The sequence below is a fragment of the Corylus avellana genome, chromosome 7 (assembly GCF_965113065.1).
Source record: "Corylus avellana chromosome 7, dhCorAvel1.hap1.2, whole genome shotgun sequence".
Lineage (NCBI taxonomy): Eukaryota > Viridiplantae > Streptophyta > Magnoliopsida > Fagales > Betulaceae > Corylus > Corylus avellana.
Window position 1 is genome coordinate 15,509,429 of NC_142496.1, and position 26,249 is coordinate 15,535,677.

Below are 26,249 nucleotides of genomic sequence, written 5' to 3' on the forward strand. Positions count from 1 at the left end.
CATTTAAGTATATCATCATCTCCATACCCAGGCGATGTGGGACGTCACAATCACCCCCTTATAGAACTCAGCGTCCCCGCTGGCGACCCTCATGGGATTAGCCCATTCTTGGCGTCCGCCCCAGCGAGTGCCCACTAGCGACCTTCATGGGCTTGTGCACGCTCCCCCATCTCACACTGGGCAATGACTCTAATACCATATGTAACACCCCACCTCAATGACACACAATATTGTCCGCCTTTGGCTCCCCTCGAACCAGGCTTCCCAGTAGGTCACTCATCCTGGTACTATTTCAGTAGAAGCATGCTTAACTGTGGAGTTCTGATGGGATCATGACCATCACGGCTTTGAAACGCGTTGTTTGGGATCAGAGATACACAATAGCAGCATAGCAGAGCCCTTCCCACAACAATATTGTCCTCTTTAGTGCCTACCAGGAGTCGATCCCACGACCTCCTGACATCCTTCAAGGCTTTGTTCCTGCCTAGCCACGACTAGGCTAGGAGAACGCGTTGTTGTCATTAAAGGTGTAGTATACATTTAAGCACATCCCCATCTCCATACTCAGGCAATGTGGGACATCACAATCACCCCCTCTTAGGACCCAGCGTCCCCGCTGGCGACCCTCATGGGATTCGCCCATTCTTGGCGTCTGCCCTAGTGAGTGCCCGCTAGCGACCTTCATGGGCTTGTGTACACTCCTCCCATCTCAGGCTGGGCAATGGCTCTGATACCATATGTAACACCCCACTTCAATGACACACAATATTGTCCGTTTTTTGCTCACCTCGAACCAGACTTCCGAGGAGGTCACCCATCCTGGTACTACTCCAGCAGAAGCACGCTTAACTGTGGAGTTCTGATGGGATCATGACCATCACGGCTTTAAAACGCCTTGTTTGGGATCAGAGATACACAACAGCAGCATAGCAGAGCCTTTCCCACAACAATATTGTCCTCGTTGGCGCCTACCAGGAGTCGATCCCACGACCTCCTAGCATCCTTCAACGCTTTGTTCCTGCCTAGCCACCACTAGGCTAGGAGAACGCGTTGTTGTCATTAAAAGTGTAGTATACATTTAAGCACATCCCCATCTCCATACTCAGGCAATGTGGGACGTCACAATTACCCCCTCTTAGGACTCAGCGTCCCCGCTTGCGACCCTCATGGGATTCGTCCATTCTTGCCGTCTGCCCTAGTGAGTGCCCATTAGCGACCTTCATGGGCTTGCGCATGCTCCCCTCATCTCAGGCTGGGCAATGGCTCTGATACCATATGTAACACCCCACCTCAATGACACACAATATTGTCCGTTTTTTGCTCCCCTCAAACCAGACTTCCTAGGAGGTCACCCATCCTGGTACTACTCCAACAGAAGCACGCTTAACTGTGGAGTTCTGATGGGATCATGACCATCACGGCTTTAAAACGCCTTATTTGGGATCAGAGATACACAACAGCAGCATAGCAGAGCCCTTCCCACAACAATATTGTCCTCTTTGGCGCCTACCAGGAGTCGATCCCACGACCTCCTGGCATCCCTCAAGGCTTTGTTCCTCCCTAGCCACCACTAGGCTAGGAGAACGCGTTGTTGTTATTAAGAGTATAGTATACATTTAAGCACATCCCCATCTCCATACCCAGACAATGTTGGACGTCACACTTAACTTGTCCGAACACCCCATAGAAAATTATGCCCAAAACGTTTGTTTTATGTGGGGTCAGGTCTAGGGTTTTGTAGATGTCACTACAAAAATGAGGATACTTTTTGACCAGAGGTTTTTGACGTGTCAATGGTATTGACATGTCAAAAACCTTTTTTTGACGCGTCGTTTTTGACGTTCAGCAACGGTCGAAAGGGTAGGTGTCAAAAAATCCATATTTTTGACGTGTCTACAGTGACACGTCAAAAACTTTTGACGTGTCGGAAATGCCACGTCAAAAAATAATTTTTTTGACGTGTTAAAATGGCACGTCAAAAAATTTTTGACGTGTCATTTTTGCCACGTCAAAAATCTTTTTTTTGACATGGTATAAATGGACACGTCAAAAAACTTTTCAAAAAACTTTTTGACGTGGCAAAAATTGACACGTCAAAAAGATTTTTGACGTGGCAAAAATGACACGTCAAAAATCTTTTGACGTGCCATTTTAACACGTCAAAAATATGAACGTGTGGTTTTTGACGTGTCACGCAGTTTGACATGTCAAAATCCTTTTTTTAAAAAAATAAAAAAAAATTAATATTTCTAATCCAATATTCAAAATATTCTTGATATTCCAATACTATAATTCAAATATTCAAATATTTCTAATCCATAATCCACAATCCAATCCAATCCATAATCCACAATCCAATCCATAATCCACATACACAATCCAATCCATAATCCACATACATAATCCACTTACATAATCCACAATCCATAATCCAACCCATAATACACATCCATAATCCAATCCACAATCCAATCCAATCCATAATCCACAATCCAATCCAATCCATAATCCACAATCCATAATCCAATCCAATCCATAATACACATCCATAATACAATCCAATACACATCCATAATACAATCCAATACACATACATAATCCAATACAATCCACATACATATTCCAATTCAATGCATACATAATCTAATCTACATACATAATCCATAATCCATAATCCATACTCCAATCCATAATCCAATCCAATCCCATCCAATCCATAATCCACAATCCATAAGCCAATCCAATCCAATCCAATCCATAATACACATACATAATCCAATACATATATATATATCAAATATCCAATAATATATATCCAATATCCAACACAACTTCAGTAATAATATATATCAAATATCCAATAATATATATCCAACACAACACAACTTCATTAATAATATATATCCAATATCCAATATCCAATAAACAAAATATCCAACACATACTTCATTAAACAAAATTCCAACACACATACTATATTTCAACACAACACATAACAAAACATATATATACATCGAAAAAACGTTCTAACACAAGGCAAAACAAATATACAATAAAACATTTCTGGACTTATCTACTAGAAATAAGTTTAAATTAGTCTCAACAAACATATAGTTTGATCTAAGTATATACAAAACAATAAACAGTAGTATGTATATAGAACTTAACAAACAGTGATGACCAGCCCTGTGGCGCCTAACTCAACACAATCATTCCCCAACTCTTACTTTGCATTACCTGCAAATGAGTTGTGAACCAATAATAATCAATACAAAAATGATTATGTACTCTATAATATGATGCAAATATACGTAAATTCTAAAATGGACCGTTGTAACTAGGGGTTTCTAACAGTTATTTCTAACAGTTAACAATTGTTATAAAAACAAAATAAAATATATCATTACCTCTGGGGGGCGCAGATCCAGATGTCGACCCGAACATTGCCTCGAGCTGGCAGAAACGAGCCTCAATCGTAGCATCTTTCTCTGCTATTTGCCTCGCCATCTCATTCATTGCAATTTTGGTTGTTGCCCGCTCCTCTTCAAGTTCTCTAATTCTATCTGTCATCTGTGAGAACGAGGAGCTCCAAGAATTTTGAGACCGTGTCTAGGACGGTGTATAGTATGAATGTATGCTGTCCCGCACCGGCAGCACATTCGGACCCAGCTAGCGGACCCTGCCAGCATACTCAGGCTTATTTCCATGCGCCTGAGCATACGCGTCATCAGGTGTCCACCGTACCGTCCCTTCCGTCACGGTCTTAGTATTTGCCGGGTCAGTGGGCATCAATTCCTTCATCCTCTCCTGTACATTAAAAAACAAGTTAGTATCTCGTATAAGGAACGTTAATCATAAATAATTTATCAAAATATATATGCTTGAGTACTTACACATCTGTCCCTGACCACGTCATTCGGATAGCCACCTTCCTTGTATGTGTGAGTCTTGACGTAACTTTCTGCTCGAGTTGGAGGAGTGCCCCCTGCGGAAACGGTCTGCATAGAAAATATATCAATACAATAATAAAAAAAAAATTAAGAAAATAATCGACCTAAACAACCGATTATATATATATATGCAGTAAAGATATATAAATACTTCTTGATATGTCGCTCTAGCGAAGCTCATCGACCCGGTGCAGTGAGGCGAGTTGTTTTTCGCTAACAATTCCTTCATCTTGGCAGCAAGCTCCTACATGTATATCACTCTTAAAATGTCAGGCATAACCCAATTACAATTAATGAAACTAAACAATTACAATTAATTCCACTAGCCAATTGCTCCTTTTGTCTTCCTATTCAAATATATTCACATGTTTCTTTACTATATATATATATATATGCAATTGATCATGTTGCTTCAAAACACAAATTAGATTGGTCATTAGGACCGATCATGGATCAAATTTATCTACCTTCATTGGGATAGTTTTTTTTTCCCCATTTTTCCATGTTCTGTTTTTGGTTCCTAAAAGTTGTTTTTTGGGGAATAACAACTTAAAAATAAGAAGCATGAATATTTTTCTTTTTCTTCCTAGTTTTTCTTTAAAAAATAACTTCTATATATGTCATTCATAAAATGTTTTGAAGCTCGTAATTGCTGAGTTGAAGAAATTATGATGATCTCTGAGTTGTATGTCAATGCATCATGAATCACGAAAATGAAAAAAATATAAAAGCTAAATTTTTTTAGAAAACACTCAAACATGGACAATAATCAACAGCGGGAGATCGATCATCACAAGCCTATGAACAAAGCAAACCAATCAAGTTATGGAAGATTCTGAAAACACTCCGGACCTACCTGATTTTTCGGGTCGCACCATCTCGCCAACAAGACATTCAAGTCCTCGGCGTCGAATTTCCTAACGGCAGCCTCACCCATTCTCGCCTTCACTGAGTCTGGAGTATCGCCCGCTTGGATTTTTAATTTGCGTTTTACAGAGTGTCTCCAACTCTTCAGCTTCGTGCCCATATCTCTGAAGGCATCCCTTTTAATCACTTCAATATCATACCCAGGCGGCATGTAGAACTGAGTCTGCATATATAAGTCGAACAAATTAGGCGTATAATTGCACACATTAACAACGTTTAAAATATTGAAATACACGAGCGAAAATATGAGAAAAAATTTAACCATACCATCAAGGTGTCCCATACATCTTCCTTCGTACAGGGATGTACATGCTCCCATTCATTCAGGAGCCTAACATAAGTCCCGGCCCTTATGACGTTGCCGGCCTCCCTTCTGAATTTCATCCCACTAAATCCTACGGGCTGCCACGCCTTATTGTACTCGCAGACGATTTTTTGGCCAAGGGGGACCTCCCACTTCTTGTTCGATTCTGGGATGTCCACCACCTGAAATTGGGTGCTCCCGTCTCCCCTGATACCTAACACATTAATAATTGCATATGTTAATTATTTGAAATTTAATAGTAACTACATAAATTTTATAGATATTCAAAATGGGTTTTTGAAGCATATATACTTACTTATTGTCCATAGCTGGCGAACGCCCAACACTTCTGGAGGATCATCGGCCTCCAAGTCACCTAAGGCATCATCCTCATGCTCTCCATAGTATTGTGTCTCGGTGTCATCCGGCTGCGATGGCTCACTGAATGGGACACTCGTGTTCAACTCGGGAGGGAACATCCTCTCTACCTCACCATGTGCACATACACCCAGCTCGCTCATGGTAGGATATGGAGAACCAAGATCATATGAGGCCTCCGAGTGATAGGGAACCGTCTGAGACCCTTTCCCATGCTCAGGAAGTAAGGGTCTATACCCCTGGTCGTCTATCTGTAGGGACCCTCGTCGTCTACTCTTCCCCCTGATACTCATGTGAACCAACAAAACACATAATTGCCACGTTTAATTATGTATATAATAGATAAAAAAATGCACCACAATAACCAATCAATGTAGAAAGAAATAACATTAAATACGTCAATAATGTGAACGATATATATTATTAAAGTTTTAAATTTTTTTAAATCACATACGGATCTAAGTCTTGTCGGATGTAGTCAATGTCATCCTGCGGATCCACTTCATTATTGCTGGTCAATAGGAGCGGCTCACACTCGTGGTAGTTGACACTTTCATCATCAGAACCTTCACCTTGTCCAATGTCGTATACGTTCCTAGGTTTAGTTCTTACAACACAAGCCCAATCAGGGTCCCTTTCATCTTGGACGTAAAAGACTTGGTCAACTTGTGACGTTAGCACATATGGCTCATCAGTAATTTCCTGGCCCCGGTGGACAAGGTTTTTGAAGCTGACAAGCAGTATGCCATACTCGTCTACTTTGTACTCCTTGTCCCTCGTGTTGTCCGTCCAATCGCACTTGAACAAAACATACCTAGTCCTGTCGAAGTACTCCACCTCAATTATTTTCGTCAACTTCCCATAGTACGTTTCGCCATCAACTGTTGGCACGCACACCCTGCTATTCAGGGTCCTTTTTCCAGCATCGAATGCAATAGTGCGAAACAGCTTTCCGTTAACCACATATCTGTTATATCTGGTCGCTGTGGCCTTCGGCCCTCTACAATGCATTACCAGTTTGTCACCTAATTCCTTCCTTTGTCGATCGTCCAATCGATCGACCTGTTAGCACATACGTACAATTGACCATAAGAAAGTTAATTTTGTTAGTTGTTATGAACCAATAACTAAATATAATGGGTCTGTAACAGTTAAACGTCACCGTAGTCTTACGTAGTCACGGTACCAATCGGAGAACAGCGCATGATGTTGGGTTTCCAACTGATCCTCCGTCGTTCGCCTCCTATCGCATGATCGCCTAAGTGTATCCATGTGCACCCTACAATACAAAGTTTAAATTATATTATAATTCACAACTAAGGGTGCAAGGTGATATTGAACTTGTATACACTACTAACACGACTTATGTCCGCAGTTGAAGGAACTTATCCGAGTTAAAAATAATGTATCGGTGTATTTGTGTCAATGTCACATGGTCGAGAATGACTTGTGTTCCCACCCCCTTTGAACCATCCGGGTTTCTTACAGTCCTATTGTGAAATGTTGGTGCGTGATCTAGATACCTTGAGCAGAACGCCACCAACTCCGTTGCTATGTAGCCCTCCGCAATGCAACCCGCCGCTTTATTGCGAACATTAGATTTGAACACCCCAAGGCTTCTACATATGATCATAATTCATTCATTACAGTTAGTGACGGTTTTATATCGGATAAAAAATAATAAATATGAATATTAGTAAAGTTATTTTACCTCTCTGCCGGATACATCCACCTATATTGTACTGGTCCACCAAGTCGGCATTCACGAACAAGATGCACGACCAAGTGAACCGTCACAGTAAAAAAACTTGGGGGGAATACCCTTTCCATCTGGCACAAAGTAATATAAATGTCACCCTCTAATCGGTCCATATCATCTCGTGTCAATGATGTTGAACATATGCCCCTGAAGAATGCAGACATCCCGACAAGTGGTCTAACCACGTTTCCAGGCAATGATCCACGCAATACAATAGGGAGAAGTTGTTGCATAATTACGTGACTATCATGGCTCTTCAAACCGAATATCGTACGATTACTAAGTCGTACACATCGGGAAATATTCGAGGCATATCCGTCAGGCACCCTTACATTTCGAAGCACTTTCAAAAAATAAGTTTTCTCGTCCTTAGACATCGTGTGACAAGCTACGGGCTTATATGTTTGACCATCCTCGCCCGTGTACGGATGAAGTGTATGTCTCAACCCCATTTCTTGTAAGTCTGTGCGGGCTTGGATGTTGTCCTTCGTTTTGCCTGGAATGTCTAGTATTGTGCCAAGAATGTTGTCCATCACATTTTTCTCAATGTGCATGACATCAAGGTTGTGCCGCAATAGATTATCTTTCCAATACGACAACCTAAAGAAAACACTTTTCTTCTTCCACAATACGTTAGCAGTATCGCCTTCTCTTTCTGTCGGCCCACTCTTCTTCCGTTTCTTATTTTTTTTTCTCTTTATCCGCCCTTGCCTTACCGGCATTCTCATCTCCATATGCCATATCTTGTAATTGTCTAAAAATTTCATCTCCACTTGGCACATCTGGGGCACATTCAAATTCTTGTTTGCCGTCAAATGTTATTCTATTTCTCCTCCACGAATGATCAATGGGCAAGTATCGCCTGTGCCCCATATAACAAAATTTCCTGCCGTGTTTTAACAGCCTGGACCTCGTCGAGTATATACAGAAGGGACATGCCTTCTCACTCCTGTCAGGCCACCCAGACAAATCTGCGTATGCCGGGAAGTCATTAATTGTCCACATCAACTGGGCTCGTATTACAAAATTATTTTTTTGGGACACGTCAAATGTGCGTACACCTACAGTCCATAATTCCTGTAAGTCCTCAATTAAGGGTTGTAGGTAGACATCTAGATCCATTCCAGGTGACTTTGGGCCCGGGATTATCAGGGATAGTATAAATGAAGTTTGTTTCATGCACGTCCAAGGAGGTAAGTTGTACAGTACAAGCATTACAGGCCAAGTGCTGTGGGATGTGGTCATGTTCCGGAATGGATTAAATCCATCCGAGGTTAGTCCAAGCCTGACGTTCCTGCTGTCCGCCGAAAAGTCTGGATGCAAATTATCGAATGCCCTCCACGCTTCACCATCGGCCGGATGCCTCAATACACCGTCCTTAGTCCGGCCTTCTGCATGCCACCTCATGTAAGGAGCAGTATGCTCTGACATAAACAATCTCTGTAGTCGTGGTATGAGTGGAAACCACCGCAACACCTTGACCGAGCGTTTTTTACTCGATGATATGTGTTGCCCATCCTCATCCAACTGAATTTCATCATTCCACTTAGATACTCCACAAACGGTACATGTATCCAAATCCTTATTATTCTTCCAAAATAGCATACAATTATTAGGACACGCCGGGATCTTCTCATACCCGAGGCCCATGTCCCTTAGAAACTTTTTTGCTTCATATGTATTAACTGGCAAAGCTTCATCACTAGGAGGCAGCAACTGATTGATGAACTCAAGAAAAGATGAAAATATTGTGTTACTAAGTCTGCCAACACACTTTAAGTTGTACAGATGTACAGTAGCACTAAGCTTGCTATGTTTGGTCCCATCATGAAGTGGCTTCTCTGCCTTCTTAAGCAAGTTATTGTACTCTAGTACGTCACCATCGTCGGCTTCTTCATTCACAGTTTCTTCATTCCCCTGCACCGCAACTTCAGGCTCACAATTGTCTTCCATGACACCGTGCATGCCGAATAGATCACGCAACATTGACTGCATGTTTTCACCCTGTGCTGCGCCTAAACCCTTATCTGTGTTCGTGGTAGTCGACGTAGAGACTGCAACAGGAGCCCGGACAGGCTTCTCCCCGTGATAATACCAGGTTCTGTATGCAATCATTATTCCCTTACCCCCTGTCAAATGGTCAAATACCAAATCCGGCGGGTGGCGCTGCTAATTACGACACACCTTACAGGGGCAGTGAATTTTTCCATCAGGGATTGTACAGTTCCTAACTGCAAAGTCCACAAATGATCTACACCCGTCTCTGTATTCCCTCGTACCCCTAGACTTTGTCATCCAACTCTTATCCATAGCTTTAGCTACTGGAACCCTAACTGAATAAAATAAATCTAAGTTGGTTAATTAGATGTGCTTTTTTTTTGTGGTTCTTTAAGTACATCGTTTCAATTTTTTATTTTCACTTTGAACAAACAAACACATATAGTGACTTTTAATTATAACATGTCAAACATTTTCTAAATATGCAAAACCTAAACAAAATTAAGGTCCAATTTTAAAAACATTTGACATGTCACATGGGGACCCTTGATAAAATATATGTGGCTATCTTATTTGCTGCAATTTTTTTGTTATCATTTTTTATGCCATTTACATAATCTAAATTTGAAAGAACTAAATTAATTTTTTTACATATGGGCACCCTAAATAAATTACATATAGCTAGTTAGGTTAAATGTTGGTTTTCTTTTTTCCGTTTATTATAGCATTTATGCATTTGTATGGGAACTGTAGATAAAATAAATCCAGCTTCAATTCCAATGTTACTTGTTTTTTACTTTGTACTTACGCATATTAGCATTTACATACTTAATTATTCTAAATTTCCAAAATGTAAACATTAATTAACGATCGACCAAAATAGATATGTCCTTGTTAATTATTTGTTTGTTTGTTTTTTTTTTTGGGTTATGATAAGGTGCACAAGCAAAACCTACACAAAATATGGGTCTACATCCAAATGCAAAATTCCCCCAAAAAACATAATTTCAAACTATTAGGGTTCGTAATTGTACATGCATGCATGCATATACATTAAACAATATTCTCACCGTATACAAACCAAACATGTCAAACAAGTAATTAATATTACAAAACATATATCTTAAGCAAATAAATTAATTACTTAACCTATAAAATTAATTTGCTAATATAACTACATCAAAAATATTTAATAATATACATTGTAAATTACATTTTTATATAATTTATTTAATTATCTAATAAATTAATTAATTAATAAATTACTCACAATATATATATATATATATATATATATATATATACCTGATTTTCGAGTAGGAGAACGAGTGAGAGCGTGAGAGGGCCTTCGGAGCTTGAGGTCGTGGTCGCCGGAGGGAGCAACGGTGGTGACGTGCGCCGGCGAGAGAGAGAACCACCGAGAGAGAAAAACACCACATGAAAAAGCGAGAAAATGGCCGGGCTTGCTGAGAGGACGCGGGTGAGACAAATGCTGCAGAGGTGACTGGCTGGGCTGATGGAGAAAAAAAAATGGCGGAAGAAAGTTGCAGGTGGAGGGGTTGGGCGCGGGGAGAGAAAGAAATGGGAGGGAAGGCGTGCAGGAAAAAGAAGAAAGAAAAAGAGAAAAAAAAAATCTGCAGAGGTGATCGACGTGCAGGAAAAAGCAAGGGAAGGCGCAGTTGCGCCTTCCCGAGGCCACGTCTTGACGTGCCATGTGGCACGTCAACAACCTTCTTAATTTATATATATATATATATATATATATATATACTAATTTATATTTATTTTAATTTTATTAACATTATATATTAAATTATATTTATTCTATTATATAATTATTCCTCTTATATAACACATTATCCATACAACACAATTACAATTAATTAAAGAAAAAAAAAATTAATATTCTAGATGTATAGATAATTAGATGTATTCTCACCGGCCACATATTTTGTGTTGGCCGAGTTCATGTGAAGTTTGCGGATCTTATAAAACAAATGTATTCAGTATGTTTTATATATTTTTACAAAATTAATATGGCTATCATATTAATATTACTAGACTGATTTATGCATGATAATATCATGTTCAAATTAATATTAATGTAATGGTTGATTTATATGCATGCATGTGATAATTATATTAATTGGTACACAATATATAGCTAGAATGATTACGCATGCATATATATATATATATATATATATATACATATATACGAAGTAATTTATACTAATATGATAAACTTAATTTTCCTCACCAATCAAATTTAATTTTTTATGCCAATTAAATTTAATTATTTTTTAATACATATTTTTGATATTAATTATTACCTAATTATTCACAAATTAATGGTAAAATATTATTTACGAAAGTTTTTGACGTGTCAATCTAACACGTCAAAAACTTTTGACGTGTTACAATGCAGCACGTCAATAATATTTTTTTTGACGTGTCTATTTAGACACATCAAAATGTTTTGACGTGGCAAAAATTTGTTACTGTTTGCCATGTCAAAAAAACTCCTTTTTTTTGTAGTGTGTTATAAATACATCTTTATAGAAGAGAAAGTCACAAATTTTAGAACCCTAGAGTTCGTGAGAGGCTGTGCTTGAGTGATCAATTATTGTGAGCCTTATTATTCCTTGTAAAGGATTTGTGTTAGTTTTGATTGAGCGTCATTGAGAAGTCTATCGGAAGGGTAAGGTAAAGAAGAATCACGTTGAAGAAGATTGTGAACGTGGAGGCGATTTGGAGGCTTGTTCGATCTTACAGAGTCAAGATCTTGCATCGGTTTGTAATTGTTCCTAGTGTCAGTAATCTCTTAATAATCTTTTGATAGTGATTTCTTGGGTTTGGCTGTCCCAGAGAGGTTTTACTTTTCATCGGTTTCTAAAAAGTTTCATCTTCGTTATCAAAATCCTTGTGTGTGATTGTTCATATTTTAGTGATTGTTTGCGTATATTTAAATATTTGTTAATTCCGCATAAACTATTATATTTATCTGTTAAGAGTTTTTCAATCTGAAATTGCATTTATTTCCATAAACGAATTTGTTCGTGGCGCACTGAAAAAGCAATGGACGGTAATGAAGAGAATGGGCACCATGTCAAAACATTAATTAGGTCGCTTTCTGTGAATCCGACCCAATTTTTATTTATTTATTTTTTTTTAGCAGTTCCATAAAAATATGGTTGGGCATAATCAAGATTTATTAGGTTGTTTTGCACATTTATTGGATGACTCTCATTGATCAAATACCATTCCTTTGGTAGATTAATATCTGACCATTTAATAGTTTGAGGAACTCTTCTATTAGCATTCTTATGACTGCTTTGGATTAACAAGGTTTTACCTTTTGGAGACATCCTCTTTGAAACTGGGAAAGAAAATGGGCAAACTCTAGAAAATGAGCCAACTTCTCCCACCCAAACTGATTTTGGAGTAACTCCTCCAGTAAACTTTCACTTACAAACAATTGAGTAAAAAATTAAAAATAAACTACAAACGACTACATGAAGATCTTGAGTCAGAAGAAAATAGTTAAAAAAGAAAAGTGTACAGAGAAAGTCATACTTTAGAGCAAAAGAAAGATATACTTGGTAAATGGCAATCTTTCATGAAAGAAGTAAAAACTGAAATATTCTTTTTTGATTTTATTGAAAATTACTATGCAGAGGTAAAACATTTAAAAACAATGAACAAATGAAACAAACATGATGAAACTATAGTAACCTCTGGTCATCCTCCCCTAGAAACAATAATAATTGATTACATGAGTCAAAAGGTAATTGCTTCACCATTCAAATCACCTGACAAAGCACCTGACAATAAGCCCACAGAATTTAAAAGAATCCTTGAACAAAACAATTATGCAAATCAATGTTAAAACACCATAGATAAACAATTAGATAACATTCAAGAACTGATTTAACTAAATCCGGAATCCCAGAAGCAAGTACTTCTCACACAGTACTAAAGATGATGAACACCCAACAGTACTCCGATACAGAAAACTCAGAAACCACAATGGAATCTAGTCCTGATGATGAAGTAAATAAAATTGAAAAAGGCTTCCAAAACCTTGAGTTGAAAAGAATAAAAAATTCTAAACTAACCCCAACTAGTTTAACAAAGAATCGGTACCCAAGGCCAACACCTCCAATTTGAAGAAAGAAATTTCCAAAGTCAATTTTATGCGTCTTCATATAAACTCTATGAATAGAACATTGACGATTTATCTGAACAACAGATAATAAACAAGTGACAACATATGTCCATGGTTGCTAGTAGTTATAGCACAAATGACGTAGATCGGAGTGCCATGAAAAGGGGTCAAGATAGACGCGTGCGGAAGAGCTGGAACAAGCAGTCGCAGGGACTGCCATTCAGAAGTCCGTCCGGACGTGCAACTTGCGGAAACTCCCCATAATGATTCCCGAGGCATCCGTTGGGAAGCCCCGTTTGAAGGCCGTTCAAACACTTATGTTATTGTTTCAGTTTCGCACTTAAATTCTAGTTTATTTGGGGACCGTCTCAATGGATGTTTGTTCCGTCCGAACGGCTAGCGTATTTCGTATTTAATTTCCAGTTTTATTTAGTGACTGTCCAAAGGGAGGTTTGTTCCGTCCGAACGGCCAGCGTAGAAGTAGAAACCGACTTAATTTCTTTTTACTACTAGGGTTAGGAGTTTGGGGCTATAAATACATGTTTTTAACCTCCAGAACGTAGCTTTTAATTATTATTTAGTTTTCATGAATAAGAATACTTAGAGTTGAGTTTCTTTTATCTTTTTATTCAAACTCTAGATAGACTCTAACATTTTTGGTATATTTCCTTAAATCCTTGATAGACTCAAGGTTTTTAAGAAGAATTGTTCCTTTCTAGTTGTTCATCCCAGCGATCCCCCAAGTCACGCTGCATCAACAAACCATGAAATTAGTGAACCATAAATTATTGATTTGTTAGCCACAGGTTTTATTGGTATAATAAGATCTTGGTGGGAAAAACATCTCACTCAAGAATCAAGAGCCAACATTAAACATGTTGTTCAAAGATATTAGGAAGGACTTCCTATCTTTGATGAAAATTCGGGAATGGGAACCCCAAATGCAGCTAACACATTGCTTTTCACCATAATAGAACATTTCATTGGCACCCCTAGTCATATTGCGTCAAGAATTCATGATCAACTTAGTAACCTTAGGTGTCCAACCTTAAGTAATTTAAGCTGGTACAAGGATGTATTCATCTCTAGAGTTATGTTGAGAGACGATAGTAATAAGCCATTTTGGAAAGAAAAATTCATTAATGGTCTGCCAAACTTATTTGCTCACAAAATTAGACGAGTCTTAAGTAATGAAAACAATGTAATCCATAATGATATTCTCACATCTGGTAAAGTAGTAAGCGCCATCGAAAAAGAATTATTAAAAATGTGCATTGATATGAAAATTAGTAAAGATAAACAAAAGGCCAAATATTATATGAAATGGGTAATTTATGTGAACAGTATGGCCAACCTTCTATAGCACCAGTCCATCACGAAAACACAAGAATAAAGAAGTTTATCACAAGAGAAGCCACAAACCAACGAAATATTTTGAGAAAAATGATTTCTACAAAAAGAATAAACCAAGAAAAAACTGGTCAAAAAATTATCAAAAAGGACAAAGAAAACAAAAAACTGATATGAGTAAAATAAAATGTTTCAAACGTGGAAAACTTGGACACTTTGCCAACGATTGCAAAGGAAAAAATGCCATTAAACAATTAAAAATATCAAGTGAAGAAAAAGAAAAATTTGCCAATATCCTAGAATTAAGAAACATTGATATATTCTAGTGACAATGAAGATAACGTCTCAGTAACCAGTTCATCTAGTAACTCAACATAGTAACTCAATCAAATTCACCAGATATAAACTTTGGTTGTAAAGATAATTGTTGTAAAACAGTCAATACTATATATAAATAGACACGAAGAACAAGAAGAAATGTTGATCGAGTTAATAAGTAAAATTGAAGACCCTGAGTTGAAATCCTAATACTTAAAAAAATTTAACAGCCTTTTAACAAAAAAAAAAAGAAACGAGAAAAACTCCCTTTTAACAAAAATAAGTCTTAGTTCAACCTCGAGCATATTTGATAAAAACAAAAAAAAAAAAGAAGTAAAATGGAAATCGAATCAATGAGATTAGTCAGATAAAAACAGAAATCAGGATATTAAAAAATGGAAATCGAATAATAAGCCATGATATAGATGTCTTAAAAAACAATATAGTAAAACTAATCAACCCAGTCAAGAGACTGAAAAAGATAATTCTGATAGTAAAAAAACAAATTGAGCAATCTTGTTTAAACACAATCAATCACATTCAGCATAAAAAATGGCACTCAAAAGTCAAAATTGTTATCAAAGATTATGAGTTAATACTCAATGATTTGATAGATTCGGGCACAGATTTAAAATGTATTCAAGAAGGAATAATTCCTACCAAATATTACAGTAAAACAACTGAGTCATTTCGTTCAGCAAACGGTAGTGAAATGGAAATTAGTTATAAAATCTCTAAAGCTCACATATGTCAAGACAATGTTTGTTTCAAAACATCATTTGTCCGGGTAAAAACCATGACTGATAAAGTCATCTTAGGCCTTCCATTCATTGTTTTGTTGTATCCTCTTACGACAGATAATGATGGAGTTTCTACCTACCCATTTGGTGAACAAGTAAATTAACAAAACCTGAGATTCGTGAGTTAAATGCTTTTAGAAGAAATTCTGTTTCAAAATCCATTAACTTGATAAAATGCAATAATCAACAAGTCAATTTCCTGAAAGAACAGATAAATTTCAAAAGAATTGAAGAACGGTTAAATAGTAAAATTCTTCAACAAAAAATTGAAGTTTTCACTGAAATGTTAAAACAATAAGTCAGTTCTGATCTTCCCAACGCCTTCTGGCATGGGAAGAAACACATAGTCACCCTTCCTTACACTAAAGAACTTAGTGAAATACCCCTACCAAAGCCCGACCCATTCAACTGAGTCAAGAAACTTTGGAATTTTGTCAAAATGAGATAAAAGATTTATTGAGCAAAGGAATAATCAGAAAAAGTAAATCGCCTTTGTCTTGTCCAGCTTTTTATATCCAAAAAAATGCTGAAATAGAAAGCGGAACACTAAGGCTAGTAATCAATTACAAACCTCTCAATAAAGTTTTGGAATGGATCAGGTACCTTATTCCAAACAAAAGAGATTAGATTAATAGACTGAGTCAAGCAGTAATTTTCTCAAAATTTGACATGAAAAGTGGATTTTGGCAAATCCTAATTCATGAATAGGATAAGCATAAAACTGCGTTTGTTACCCTTTTAATTTGGTCATTATGAGTGGAATGCGATGACATTTAGTCTAAAAAATGTGCTTAGTGAATTCCAAAATATAATGAATCAGATATTCAACCCTTTTAGTAATTTCTCCATAGATTATTACATTGATGATGTCCTCATCTTCTTCAAGTTAGTTGATCAGCACGGGAAACATCTGAAAATGTTTCTAGAAATCATCAAAGTCAATGGTTTTTTAGTTTCTACCTCTAAAGTAAAATTGTTCCAAATAAAAATTCAACTTCATGGATACAATATCTATGAATCCAAAGTGAGCCCTTTTGACAGAGTTATCCAATTTGCGGACAAATTTCCTGATGAAATCCTTGAGAAAACCCATCTTCTCAATTATGTTGCAGATTTCTATCAAAATCTTAGAAAACAGTTCAAACCATTGTTTGATAGACTCCAAGATAATCCTCCTCCTTGGACATCCGCTCACACTTCTGTAGTCAAAGAAATCAAACAATATGTCAAGACACTCCCTTGTCTTGGTATTCCTACAGTCAATTCATTCAAAATTGTTCAAACAGATGCCTCCGATGTTGGTTATGGTGGTATTCTCTTACAGAAAACTACTTCTAGTCAATCTGAGCAAATTGTTCATTTTCATTCTGGAGTTTGAAACCAAGCACAATGTAATTATAGTACTATTAAAAAAGAGATTTTATCTATAGTATTGTGTATTTCAAAGTTTCAAGATGATCTTTTGAATCAAAAGTTCTTAGTAAGAGTTGATTGCAAAAGTGCTAAGCATGTTTTAGAAAAAGATGTTCAAAACATTGCATCCAAACAGATTTTTGCACGATGGCAAGCCATTTTGAGTATATTTGATTTTGACATTGATTAGATTAAAGGAAGTCAAAATTGCATCCCAACTTTCTTAACCGAGAATTCTAGCAGGGACAATGACAGACAGACAATTTGAACGGAAGTCATCCTCTAGTAAAACGGTCAAGCCAGAACTAGTAACCCCCCTAAGCCTAAAGCCCCCTCACCCCCTGAGTGTCATACCTCATGAGTTTTCACCAATAACAGTGTCTAATAGGTTTACCACCATTTGCACCACCAGACCCAATTACCAGTCAGCACTAGTAAATCCATATGACCCTTTCTAGGACATCTTCTATCACCCAGAACCCATTACTAAATTTTCCAAAGAAAACCTCTGGTTACATTAAAAAACCCAATGGTCAAAATTTGTTTTATGTTGAACCATGTTTTAGTCACCTGAAAACTCCAGAAAGCCTTGCCAAATCCTTTTTCCCTTCCCTTTGGCATTATGTCCCAGTTCACCCATCAAAGTCATTACAGTTTTACAATGACATCCTCTTTGAAACTGAGTCAATCCAGATTAAGCCAATCACTGACAAGGTTGATCAAAGAAAAATTCTGTATCACTCCTTGTACATTATTAATATCATCAGTCAAGAAGACTGGGGAATTCATCCTCATTCCCGCAGAAGTCTTAACTCATTGAAGATTGAGTACAGTTACTATGATTACACTGAGGCTTGGTCAAAAATTCTTCTTCACCAAACAGAAGATTTCAGTCATTCCTGGTTCATCAATTTTGATAAAACAATTTAGAGGATATTTCCCTCTATGGTTCCTCAGATGGTGGTCAATTCATGGGCCTGTTTTTGAGCTCCTACCTACTCTACAGGATTCAGTTACGTACTTCTCTACTGTCTTCAAACTAAGCAAACTGCCAAAAACAATGCCAATTTCCCCATACTATTGCACTTCATGGGTAAATACAAAGCGCCATGGATTCTTAAATGGCACTATGAAGTCAATTCTAGCTTAGTAACAAGATACTTTTCAGTCAAGTGGTGAGACAAATTCATCCATGAACAAATCGTCACCGCAGTAAACACTGAGTTTCCACTGGCAAAAGTTCGGCCTCCTAAGCCAACAGTCTCACAGTCATCAGTCACTTCCCTTGAAGGGAAATCAAAATCTGAGCTAAAGGCACTTGCACAACGATTGCTGCTTAAAGTTACCCAGATGGGATCTGATGATCAAGAGGATAATGATTTTCCAGTTTCTTCAGAAGCTTCATCAACAAGTAAGACTAGCAGGAAGAAGAAGCAAATCTAGCCAAACACTGACCCCTTCTACCAGGATGCTCAAGACCCTTATGAGTCTTATGATTTAAACGGTGATTAGAACTGTCGGCAGAAGAAGTCAAAAATAGTAAAAGTCTCCCCTGCATGATGATGTTAGAGAAATGAGTCCAGTAATAGTAAAAGATCCTCCAGACAAGTACTTAGTACTATTCATCAATCAGACGAATTCGCTTCCGGTGCGATTTACCTAAAGTAAAAGCAGCTTTGAACCTGCTTTTGGTGGTCACGCCAGACAAAGCACCTAGCTCTCAGTCACCCAGTCAAACATGTAATATAGTTCATGTCTATCGTCCAAGTCTATTTAAGAAGAGTTTCTTCTGAGTTTCATACAGGCTGCACAATACTTCCTAGCTACTGAAATTTAGATCATCTATCCCTGAAACCCAATATCCTTGTAAACCTTTGTTTTCAGATTTCATACTTTGAAATGATTTCAAAGAATTGGTATCTCCATTAGTCAATCAAGTAAAGAAAAAAAAAAGGTAATTCGGAATTCCTTTATGTTATCAATCTATGTTTATTATCGAGTATGTTTCAGATAATCCAATTATGTTAACTTCATCTTTATATGTTGAATTTGAAGCCTATCTATTTGTTTACTCTCGCACATTTTCTATTTGAGAGAAATGGAAGAAAACAGTCAAAGATCTGAGTAAATATTTCGATAACTAGTTTCTTGAGTTGATGAAGAATCTCTTCAGATCTAATTACTCTGTGAGCTCTAGGTCGTCCATGGGTAGGATCCCTGACATAGTAAATAAAGTACAATACGAGTACCAGTTAGATGATCCCAACATTGATATATATATATATATATATATATAATATTTCTCGACCACATGTTTAGTTTGTTGTAATTTAAAGGTGAAATTGCAATTAGAATAATGGTTACCGCCGGATATATTACAATTGGAAAGTGGGTATAAGATAAGGGATTTAGACCTCAAACTCAAAGAGATTTCAAAATAATTGATAGTAATAGGGCAAGCAGATAAATGTATGGCTGACAGAAACTCTTCCTTTGTCAATATATATACCACAGTGTGTGCATGACATGTGTGAGGCTTTTGATCATGATGCATTATTGTAAATGATGATATGGACTAGTACTCTTGGGTGCATGAGATGGAATAATCAAAGAGTAGCTCTCTCATATTGTAGATGATATGGACTCTAATTGAGTGAACAATATAACAAAAGTCCATATATAGCATTTACAATGCTTCATTACTAAATATTCAAACGTCTAAACTATCAAAGTTTGTCAAAAATGTCACATCTTTTTTTATATTCCTATAATACTCATATTCTTTTAAAAACTAAATAAAAAATAAACTAAACTATTTAAAATAAAAAATAAAAAAAAATAGTACAGGGCGAATAAATACAAAATATTTTTTTTGGAATGAATAAAAAATTAATCACTATAGTTGGCTTAAATTATAAATCGCTTGTGTGGTATAACAAATATGGATAAATGCAAAATCAAACCATGTTGTTGGCTCAATTGGCAGCCACCCCTTTCATTTTTTTCATTTTTTTTTCTATTTTTTTTATTTTGAAAAATTAATTTTTAGTTTTTTATTTTATTAATTTTTTATTTTAGTTTTTAAAAGAATAAGGATGTTATAGGAATATTAAAAAAGGATGTTGCATTTTTGACACACTTTGGTAGTTTGATGGGCTACTTTAACACATTTTGAATATCGTACGACACTTTAAAAAACGGCTGTTAATTTGGGAGGCTTTTTTATATTTTTTCTAAAAACAAATGACTGACAAACAGAGGAATTACGAACACCCCTAAAGTCAATGGAATTGAATTTAGATCGCACCCAAAGCAAAATCTTTGAAATAATGCACCTGCATTAATCTTTATTACTCCTCTAGAACAATTTAGCATTTCTCTTACCCCAAAGAGATGGTGCTTGTTATCATTGAACATGAGTTGCGGGATAATTAAAAGTGTGGTTAATAGCATTATTTTACTTCCTCTTAATAGATTCTATTCTAGTGGGTTGGAGGAAAGTTGTTTAAACATTTTTTAGATTTATTTTTATATTAGAATTTGTAGAAATTTGTGGGGAAATATAAAATATGGCGAAAGCTAAAGAGGGTGTTTCGGTATTAGACATCAACACCCACCACTCTTAATTGCCCTTAGGGCTATATTGTGCTCTTGTTAACTTTTGTTTTTTTACAATATAAAAGTCTCTATTTATAAGGTAGTGAGTGAATATAAGTATGATAATCAAATCCCCAAAATTTAGTTACATTTATAGGATTCGATTACTATCAACTCCTAAATAAAAAATATTATGATATCAATCAAATATAGAAAATATGTTTTGGAAAAATTACACTTTACCCCCCCAAAGTTTGAGGTGATTTTCAATTTGACTACCAATGTTTCAATTTTTGCAATGCATCCCACAAACTTGCAAATTTTTTTCAATTCGACCAATTTCATCCAAAAATTCCCATATTACCCATAATTTTTTTACTTTTTTATTAAAAAAAAAAAAATTTTGAGGGTTGCAAAAATGGCCAGATGGCCAAAGGGGTGGCTAATTAACCTGAAGATTTTTTTAAATCTTTTTTTATAAAAAATAAAAATAAAAAAATTAGGGGCAATATGAAAATTTTTGGATGAAATTGGTCAAATTGAAAAAAAATTTGCAAGTTTGGGGGGTGCATTGCAAAAATTGAAACATTGGCGGTCGAATTAAAAATCGCCCCAAACTTTAGGGGGGGTAAAATGTTTTTTTCCCTTTTTTTTCCATATATTCTAAGATTCATTAATAAATCATCCCATGTATTTATCAATCAAAACTTGTAACAACTCTCTTTTAGGGGCAGACATTATCATGCAGTTGAAGAAGGAAGACATTTGAACATCTTTAGTAAATTTTGTGGTCTCTAAGGAGTAATTCAATTAGTTAGAGATCACGCCTTATGAAGCAAAGGTCAGTAGTTCAAATCTCCCCTTTATACTCTTGTGCGGCCATGTAAAACCAAAACAAAAAAAAAAACAAAAAAAGAGTAAATGTTGTGCACTTTTGCTGTATATATAGTTCACACGTACAAGCTAGGGTCCATTATGAGAGGTACTACTCTTTGCATGTCATACACAAGAGTCCCGGTCATTAATTACAATGCATGTGAGCCACACGCAGGTTGATCGTCTTAAGTTCCTTTGGCAATTCCACGGAGGACGTGTGCATCACGTACGTGCAAGGGGCATTAATTAATTTGATGATGATGCATAATAAATGATATGGGCTAGCTTGTACGTTGAAACAAAAAATTGTTGTCCATAACATAACATTGTCAATTCATGAAATGGAATAATGAAAGAAGTACTACTATTCATACCCTAAATGATATCCGACTGTTGTGCATGTGGACAATATATACAACAAAAGTACTCCATAACATTTGCAAATGCTTAATTCATTATTAATTAAGATGTTTGAAACATCTTCCTCCCTTCAATTGCATGATAGCTACTATATGTCGGCCCAAGCTTTTGGTTGTTAGAGCTTTTGATAATTGAATAAGTCTAAATATATAGCAGGTGTAGTAATGAGGAGACACCCATCAGTTAGCAAGCCCAGCTATAACGATAGCTTGAGAAAAGTCTCTGCCTCTCTCTAGCTATATGGTGAGGCTGAGGCACTTAATATCAAATTACCATTTATCTCAAAAACTTAAATTAATAGGAAGCAATGAATTTGATCATTTAATTAAGACATGATATATTTAATTGAAATGAAAAGTCAATTAATAGAAATAAGGTTCAATTAAGTAAATTATTTTTTGTTATTTTGACCTCTAGAATTTTTTATATGGAGTCTGTCTCCCTTAAAATTGAACTTACAGCTTTTTTTTTTTGCAAGTATATTTTGAAAAACTTCAAGTAGTATTTTAGAACATCTATACTAGCTAGCATAGCATTTTTTTTTTTTTTTTTAGGATTTGACTTAGATACGTAAAAAAAAAAAAAAAAAAATTACAACAAATTGATGCACGAACAGATTATTAAGCCTTCTAGAACTCATCTTCCATTTTCCACTTATTTTCACACAAAATTCTTAGAGTGTTGGCATGAGAAGAAATGGTTTTAAATCCACAGATATGGTTTCGTACTATATATATATATATATATATATATATATATATATATATATATATATATATATATATCGGTCTATCATTGGCTATATATATGTCAAGGTGAAAGAGTCGTGCAAGTGCCCAATACTCCCTAGCACTAGCAGGAACCTCATAAAACTTAATTAATCCATTGTGGAATCTCCTGTAGTTCTTTGCGTGATGACAAATTTGGGTGCCACTGTTTGAGTGCCAAAGACCTATGATCTATATGAATTGGCCTTGTGCCAAAGGCCCTATCCAAGTTCCAACGCTAAAGAAATTATTATTAAAGTAATGATTAAGTGATTAAATTTACTTATTACCATTCGCTTAAGCTTTTGAGACAAATAGTAATTTAATATGGTATCAAAGTCAAAGGTCTTGTGATTGAAGCTTATCTCTGTCAATTTACCTTATTTAAATTAAATATTTCATGCGTTGGGCCTCACCTATTAAAAAGAAGTTTAAGTTCACACCTGAAAGAAAGTATTAACGTAATAATTAAGTAATTAAATCTTAATGATTAAGTAATTAAATTTATCTCTTTCTATCCGAATTTTTTTTTTCCCGGCATTTGTTAACCCATTTACCTCCTTCGGAATGTTCTATGCAATAACTCCTACTAAGACCTCACGTCCACAGAAAAAACCAAATTTTCTTGTTGGGCCTCTTTATTGATAGGTAACGACAACACCATGGTTGTTACAGGTGTTTTATTTATTTTTATTTTTATTTTGGACAAGTAAAAGTTTATTGAAAAAAAAAAAAAAAATCAACAGGAATAAAAAGATCACAGCTCCTAAAAACAAGACGGCCTAAAGCCAGAGGATGCCTACAAGAAAGCAAAACTACAATATAACAACAGGAAAAAAAGAAAAAGAAAAAGAGACCAACAACCAGAGGAGTCACGTACGAACACCCCTAAAGTTAATGGAATTGATTTAAGATCGCACCCAAAACAAAATCTTTGAAATAATGTACCTGCATTCTTTATTCCTCCTCTAGAACAATTTAGCATTTCTCTTACGCCAAAGAGATCGTGCTTGTTATACTTGAACATGAATTGTGGGATAATTAAAAATATGGTTCATAGCATTATTCTGCTCTTAACAGATTTTATTCTAGTGGGTTGGAGGAAAGTTGTTTGAAAATTTTTTTAGATTTATTTTTGGACAAAGTTTTCCTCCAAACTGGGTTGGAGGAATTTCCTTCAACCTAATTTATAAAAGTGACATGTGTCCATTTTTTTAAACTCATGTGAGATACACATGAGTTTTTAATAAAATGTATTTCAACTTTGCCCCTGCTATTAAAAAAAACATGTGCATCTCACATGTTAAGGGACACATGTCACTTTTATAAATTAGGTTGAAGGAAATTCCTTCAACCCAATTTGAAGGAAAACTTTGTCATTTATTTTTATATTAGAATTTGTAGAAATTTGTGGGGAAATATAAAATGTGGCTGTGGCGGAAGCAAAATAGGGTGGTTCGGTATTAGACATCAACGTACGTCCACCACTCTTAATTGCCCTTAGGGCTGCATCGTGTTCTTGTTAACTTTTTTTTTTTTTTTTTTTTTTTTTTTTAACAATATAAAAGTCGATCTCTATTTATAGGCAAGTGAGGGAATACAAATATTATAATCAAATTCTCAAGATTTGGTTACATTTGTAGGATTTCGTTACGGACAGAGTTTTCCTCAAAATTGGGTTGGACAATTTTTTTTCGACCTAGTCTATAAAAGTGACATGTGTCCATTTTTTTTTAATAACATAAGAAGTGCACATGAGTTTTTAACAAGGGACACATGTCACTTTTATAGACTAAATTGAAAGAAATTTATCCAACTCAATTTTAATGAAAACTCTGTCGGTCGTTGGTTACTATCAACTCCTAAATAAAGAATTTTATGATATCAATCAAATATAGAAAATACATTTTAAAAAAGATATTTTCTATATTTGATTGATATATATATAAATCATATATCCACGTATTTATCGATCAAAACTTGAAACAACTCTCTTGTGCGAGGAGACATTATCATGCACTTGAAGGAGAAAGACATTTCAACATTGTTATAAATGAGTCTTAGGCCTTGGGCCATTTATAAGAGTGAGGAAACCTCGACTAACATCTTTAGTAAATATTGTGGACTTTTGCTGTATAGATAGTTCACACGTACGTTCAAGGCAGGGTCCATTATGAGAGGTACTACTCTTTGCATCTCATACACAAGAGTCCCAATCATTAATTATAAATTTATAATGCATCATCATCGAAGCTATCCTGCACGTCATGCACATTTCGTGGCATTGCCCAAGGATTAGTATGCATGTGATGATGTGAGACACGTACAGGCAGGTTAATCGTCTTAAGTTCCTTTGGCAATTCCACGTAGGACGTGTGCATCACGAGCAAGGGGCATTTGATGATGATGCATAATAAATGATATGGGCTCTACGACGTTGAAACAAAAAATTGTAGTACATAACATTGTCAATGCTTGAAATGGAATAATGAAAGAAGTACTTTTCATACTCTAATTGATATCCGACTGTTGTGCATGTGGATAATACAACAAAAGTCCATAGCATTTGCAAATGCTTAATTCATTATTAAAGATATTGTTGAAACATCTTCCTCCATTCAATTGGGTCATAGCTACTATATGTCCGTTCAAGTTTTTAGTTGTTAGAGCTTTTGATGATTGGATGGGTTCAAATATATATAGGTGTACATGGTAATGAGGGGATGCCCATTAGCTGGCAAGCCCAACTATATCTAGTTGAACATTACTCCGTAGCATTAACAAGACACTTAAATGTATGAATGTTTTCATATGATATTAAGTCTATTAAAATAGATGATTGGTCTCAGCATTCAATGTGTAACAACAACAGCGTGAGAAAAGTCTCTCTCCCCCCTCACTCAATCTCTATGTTGTGAGGTTGAGGCACTTAATATCAAATCATTATTTATCTCAAAAATTTAAGTTGATAGGAAGCAATGAATTTAATCATTCAATTAAGACATGAGATGTTTAATTGAAATGAAAAGTGAATGATAGAAACAAGGTTCAATTAAGTAAATTTTTTTTTGACCTCTAGAATTTTTTATATGCAGTACATATATAGTCTGTCTCCCTTAAAATTGAACTTCTAATTTCTTCCCTAATTATTCATATCTCAAAGAACCTTAAACGCCCCGCTTTTTACAAAAACCCACATGACATTACTACATTAGAGACAATAA

At 35.8% G+C, this 26,249-nt stretch overlaps 2 pseudogenes; one reads left to right on the forward strand and one right to left on the reverse strand.

The window, feature by feature from the left end:
• Window positions 1-3,195: 3,195 nt before the first annotated feature.
• Window positions 3,196-13,623, reverse strand: LOC148584531 (uncharacterized; annotated as a pseudogene).
• Window positions 13,624-17,809: 4,186 nt separating this feature from the next.
• On the forward strand, window positions 17,810-18,808 carry LOC148584532 (uncharacterized; annotated as a pseudogene).
• The last annotated feature ends 7,441 nt before the right edge of the window (window positions 18,809-26,249 follow it).